This window comes from Trichogramma pretiosum, unplaced genomic scaffold (assembly GCF_000599845.2).
Source record: "Trichogramma pretiosum strain Unisexual culture from Peru unplaced genomic scaffold, Tpre_2.0 scaffold128, whole genome shotgun sequence".
Taxonomy (NCBI): Eukaryota; Metazoa; Arthropoda; class Insecta; order Hymenoptera; family Trichogrammatidae; genus Trichogramma; species Trichogramma pretiosum.
In genome coordinates this window covers 8,035-14,382 of record NW_019640818.1, presented here as the reverse complement: position 1 = coordinate 14,382, position 6,348 = coordinate 8,035, and positions in this window count along the sequence as shown.

The window sequence follows — 6,348 nt, the reverse complement described above, 5'->3', positions numbered from 1 at the left end:
ACGATTGAAACCTCGAAAATGAGTTACTCGTCTTAAAAATTATGGTCAGATGTACGTCAGAATTGGGGCAATTTGTAGTATTTTTTATATTTAACCCATTAAGTCCCAAGAGGACGTTTTTTTGACACTCATTTCGGTCGCTGTATTTTTGATGAAAAAGGGGTCAAAAAAATGTGCGAGTAGCCTGTTCTTATGTAAATTTTGATGCCCTTTTAGAATCTGAGCTCAGATTTTCGGAAAAATAATCAGGTCAAAAGTTATGGTTGATTTTATCCAAAAAAAGCGTGATTTTGAAAAAAATTATTTTTTGATTCTCCAAACGGAAAGCATTTAAAATCTCATGGTTTTCGTACAAATATCGCGTCCTCGATGTCTAAACTAAAAGTTAGAGGGGTTCCGATACGAAAAAATAATGTTTGAACAAACAAAATGGTGGTCGGAACGCGAAAAAATGAAAAATAACTTCTAGAATTTTAAACTCGAAAACGAAGGACTTGAGGAAAAAATTTTATAGTACAAAAAGTGTTTAGAATTGATCAAAAAATACGCTTGATTTTTTTCGGAATTTTTGGAACAACTTTTGGATTTTTGGAAAAATGGTCACATCCAAAAATTCTGAAAAAAAAATTCACACATATTGTTTGATCAATTTTAAACACTTTTTGTTCCATAAAATTTTTTCCTCAAGTCCTTCGTTTTCGAGTTAAAAATTCTAGAAGTTTTTGATGTGAAACATCTGTATTCGCGTTTGGTGTCAGGGGTAAACCCGTAAAAACCGAGCGTCCGTCCGTCCGTCCGTCCGTCCAAGCGAGCGCAACTTTGGTAGTAGAACTGCCTTTACAGCGTCAGTTTGCGCTACGCGCTGTGATTGGCTGCCGCGTCAGCTACAGAACTGCTTTCTGCTGCTGCCGCTGCCGAGACTCGACGCGTGTATGCCTGTGTTTACGTATACGCACGAGGCAACGTAACAGCATAAGCAACAGCAGTCGGCTCAGCTCACGAGATTGACTGCGTTGAGATATCTTTCTCTCTCTTGCTTATGCGTATCGCTAATACATATAATACGTATGTGTTGTCTATGCATGTACGTCGCGAGACTATGCACTATCATGCACGTTGTCAAATCTGATACTTATTACTGCATATATGTATACGTGTCTATGAGTGTGTGTCTTCTTAAGGGAAGTCTAAATTATCATGTTATATTAAGATAAAGATTGAGGAAATTATTAAAACCCTTGGATTATTTCAAACGCAGGTATCAGTTCCAGGTTTATTTCGGACAAAAGAATCAAACTAAGGGTTATTTTGGATGGAACAAACCACTCTTGGGTTATTTTAGGTATTTAAGTATGCACTTGTGAGTTATTATACGACATGAATTCTTTTATGCTAGTTTTCCATGAATTTTCCAAAGCACGCATTTATCAAAAGTTTGAAACAATCCTTACCATACGGGACTATTGGGTTAATTTGGAGTTGAAGTACGTACTCTAGTTGTCATCAATCTGGCATTATTACAATCAAGTCAGTACGGATCGCTTTTTCTCTTTGACTCATGTATCACTTTAAACCTCCGTTGCTGCGCACCAATATTTTCAAGGCCGAAACCACTTCTGATCTACCCAACATGGAAATTATTAAAACCCTTGGATTATTTCAAACGCAGGTATCAGTTCCAGGTTTATTTCGGACAAAAGAATCAAACTAAGGGTGATTTTGGATGAAACAAACCACTCTTGGGTTATTTTAGGTATTTAAGTATGCACTTGTGAGTTATTATACGACATGAATTCTTTTATGCTAGTTTTCCATGCATTTTCCAAAGCACGCATTTATCAAAAGTTTGAAACAATCCTTACCATACGGGACTATTGGGTTAATTTGGAGTTGAAGTACGTACTCTAGTTGTCATCATTCTGGCATTATTATAATCAAGTCAATACGGATCGCTTTTTCTCTTTGACTCATGTATCACTTTAAACCTCCGTTGCTGCGCAACAATATTTCCAAGGCCGAAACAACTTTTGATCTACCCAACATGGAAATTATCAAAACCCTTGGATTATTTCAAACGCAAGTATCAGTTCCAGGTTTATTTCGGACAAAAGAATCAAACTAAGGGTTATTTTGGATGGAACAAACCACTCTTGGGTTATTTTAGGTATTTAAGTATGCACTTGTGAGTTATTATATGACATGAATTCTTTTATGCTAGTTTTCCATGCATTTTCCAAAGCATTCCAAGTAGAGATCGTGTTTCGGTACTTACCAATGTAAAATAGGTCACTCGCAAAAATTCGTACAAGTCCTCGGCCAGTGCAAATTTGGATTTCCCGTATCGCTGAAATTTGCAGGCGCGGACGACATTTTTCGGAGGCTTCTCGAATTTGCAGGCTGCGCCTGCAAATTTCAGCGCTACGGGAAAACCAACTTTGCACTGGCCGGGGACTTGTACCAAAAGTGGTCTAAGAGTTTTGATGGAAGGCGGCCAGCCGGGCAACGTGACGAGGTAGTGGACCTATCATCGGCTCGCGTGTAAGAGTTTAAAATCTTCGGAAATTCTGTTCTAGTAATTACTAAAACGCGATCTGGCCGGCCATCAGTTCCGGTCATTAGGCTTAGTCCCGGTGGCTGTGGGATCGCGGGGTAGAGATCGTGTTTCGGTACTTACCAACGTACCATAGGTCACTCGCAAAAATTCGTACAAGTCCTCGGCCAGTGCAAAGTTGGTTTTCCCGTAGCGATGAAATTCGCAGGCTGCGCCTTTGTTTTAGCGTCCTTGTTCCGGAGATTACTAAATTACAGTTGTTATAAAAATAAAACAATCATTTGATCTTAATATGTTTTTATTTGGTAAATAAAGTAACAATCAAGTCACAATTGACGGAAACTGTGCCTCTTAATTAGATTCGTTTCTTTCCGCTTTCCAAGCTCGTACAAGAACCCTTCTGTCTCTCAATAAAATACTATAATAATGTAACATGCATTTGTAATTGTCTTCGCTGCCCGAATCCAAGTATTGTACGTAATCTTCAAAGTCGAATGCCCTCAAATCCCCCAACGCTACGTTATCTTTGCACAAACCGCGTGTTGTAGGATACGTAACTATCGCTCTCGAATTCGTTAATCCCGTATACATACAAGGCACCGTAGGTAGATTTTTTCTGGATAAGAGTAACAAATCGTATTTTTCCGGTAATTTAACAGTCCTACGACCACCACGACACTTGGGCGCGTTCGGCTTGTGCGATTTGACTCGCGTGAAGTGTTTGGATTTTGGGATTTTCCGCCGTTTACGTCCTTTGGTAATTTCGACAACGGTGCCGCTCTCAGTATCATCGGGCACGACCGGCTCGCAACTGGAATCCAATGCAGTGTCATCTGTTTCAGTCACAGGGCCAACCACGTCCGTATCCTCGTTGCTCTCATCGGCGTTCGTTATTTCGAAGGTATCTCTGTAACCCGTATTGGAAATTACGGTATCATCGGATTCTGCTTCATCGTCGCCAATCGTAAAATCGGGTAACGACTGATCGATCGGCGGGGCGACCGAGTCCACAAAATTAATGTATTCTTCGGTCGTTTCATTGGCCTTGACTATGTTGTTGAGTACGACCTTACGTGCGTCGGGTTCACTCGTTCCTTCATCCGTAATCACGAAAGTGGCGATTTTTTTTCCCTCTTTACTGAAACGCGTGAATTAAAATTATATCGTCAGACGGTTTACTTATGCTTACGTAAATACCGATATCAACTTACTCGATGATTTTGTGTATGGCTCTCTGATCCCCCTCTATTGGACGTTCCGCGGGTACGGCCGCGACCACTTTCGGCCGCGCTTTCGCCGTAACATCAGCAATATCCTGTACAATTTCGGCATCAATTGAAGACGGATCGATGGCAGGGATAGGTCCGACGAGTGGCTTCAATGGTACTTCCGGCGACATTTTTGGATCTACCAAATCTTCGACCGCGTCGATGTAACCAGCGGCGAAAGCTTGCAGATTCCGATTTAATTCATTGTCTTCATTGGTGATCTGCAAAGTTTGCAGATATGCTTCGGAAAATTCGCGGGTTCCATATATGAACGCCTCATACGGTATGTTCACTGGTAGATCGACGGATCCAGATTGTTTCAGAATTTACTTACTAGTTATACAGCATAACGGCGAATATGAAGCCGGATGAGACGCAATACGGCTCCAAATACCGTAATCGCATTCGCGAAAACTTGTGAGCTATCTGTACAATATCGATCTTATTCAAGCTGGCCGGGGTCCTCGTCGGTTTATCCTTTATCAGGTCACAATTCTTTAGCCACGTGCTATGTACTTTGTGTAATTCGGCAGTGGTCATATACGAAGGTAAAGGTATTTCCCCGTTTTCGCTGTATTCGACCTTAAAATACGCTATCAGTCTAGCCACCGTCAGAGGTCGATTATTGAATTCGTTGACGTCCAATTTCAATCTGCGGTTGGTTTTTTTCTTCTGTGAAGTACTCGCCTTCGGCATTATGATGGTAATTACTAAACTCAAAAGTAATGATAAGTTAGTTGAAAAAACCCAGATTTTTCAACGTAATGTAATTACTGGCACAAACTGATGGTATTGGTAATTGACTAAACACAACTGTTTATTAATTCACTTTTAGGTTATGGCTCCGATGCGTGCGGTCTGACTGTTGCGACCCGACTGAGCCGAGTGAATTTCGCCTCCTTCCATTTATACCCGCGGCGCATGACATTGGTGGTGGGGGCAATGTTTTGGGGGGTGTTGCTTAGCAACGGGCTTCGCTCCGCCCACTCGGCCACCAATCATCGATCAGACGCATTGTCATTGGTCGCTTGGAGTGGCGCTGATGAGTATAAATACCGGGTGGATCGGACGCAGAGCTCAGTTGAGACCCAGAGCTCGAAGTGTCGACATCCCCAGTCCTCGGCTTCGACGTGGCAACCTAGTGACCTAGCAGTGTCAGGAACGACCTGGTGACAAATATAACTTTGGTGAATACGCAAACAAAAAAAACAATCTAAAGTGCTACTGTAATCGTTGGTCGTGAACAAGTGCCGGTAATTGACATTTACGTGAAAATCTTGGTGCTGTTATAGTGTTGTGTTTACCAAAGTGACTTACGGCCGATTGGCTATGTTCGCATCGACATGTCCAATCCTCGTACCCTAAGCGAACTGTTGGAAAATTATCACCTCTTTAAGTTGCGTCATCTTATACAGACTTTTTACTGGAGGAACAACGATTACAAATACATAAATCTTTATAACAGTACCACTTTGTCAGCACAATTACGTTTAATATCTTAATTATGCGTAATATTATATTTTTCTTACATTGGTAATTGCTTTTACAGTTTATCAATCTACTATTACTAAAATCTTTGATCAACATCGATAAAGTTGAAAGGGTATGGAAATTACTTAATCTACGTACATACGGTTTAAAACCTGCAAACGCCCTTATTCTAAAAAATGAACGGTAGTCGTTGAACGACGATTACAAATACATAAATCTTGTTTTAACAAAAACACTTCGAATCCTTTAAATACTGTACATATTAAGTTTTAACAGTTGTTTAACAAAACATTGATCATTTATCACTCAATCTTGACCGTTGGACAAGTCGTACGAATTTCCCAACGATTCGGCCAATTTCCCGAGGGCCTCGGGATTGCGAACCGCACTGCGATCTGATGTACTAGGAGTTACCTTTCCAACTTCGCCAACTTGCGACAGATTCGCGAGTTGACCTTGTGACAGATTCTTGCTAATATTTAATATTGTCATAAAGTCGGGATTTTTCGGCAGCATTTGGCCCAACATCTGTGACAAATCCTGATTTTTGGCGACGACTGGTGTCGGAAAGTTTTGCAAGTCGCCTCCTTTTGATTTGGTATTTACGTAAGGCGGGCTATCATCGTCCGACAAGTGAAGATCCGATTCGATTACCGATATGTCATCCGTCGCGCTATTGCCCGTTTTATCGACGATCTGCGACGCCGGGATCGATTGACTCAATTTTACGGTCGCTTGCGATCCGTCAATGGAGTCTTCATCTTCCGACCCCAACGTTAAATGAGCCTTGGCGAGTTTCTTTTGCAATTTCAGGGTGAGCTGCTTTTTCGACGATTTGGAAGTCGGCGTACGAGTCGACTTACTGTTTCCGTCATTACGAGTCGACGAAGGTGATCTCGAAGACGTGGACGATTTACGGGCCTTCTTCTCCGAGGAACCACCGACGGGCGAGCGACTGGACGAATGCGACTTGCGTTTCAAGTTGTTGTCGCGTTTGATCGATTTGTCCCCATCATTTCTCGTCGGACTATCAACGCG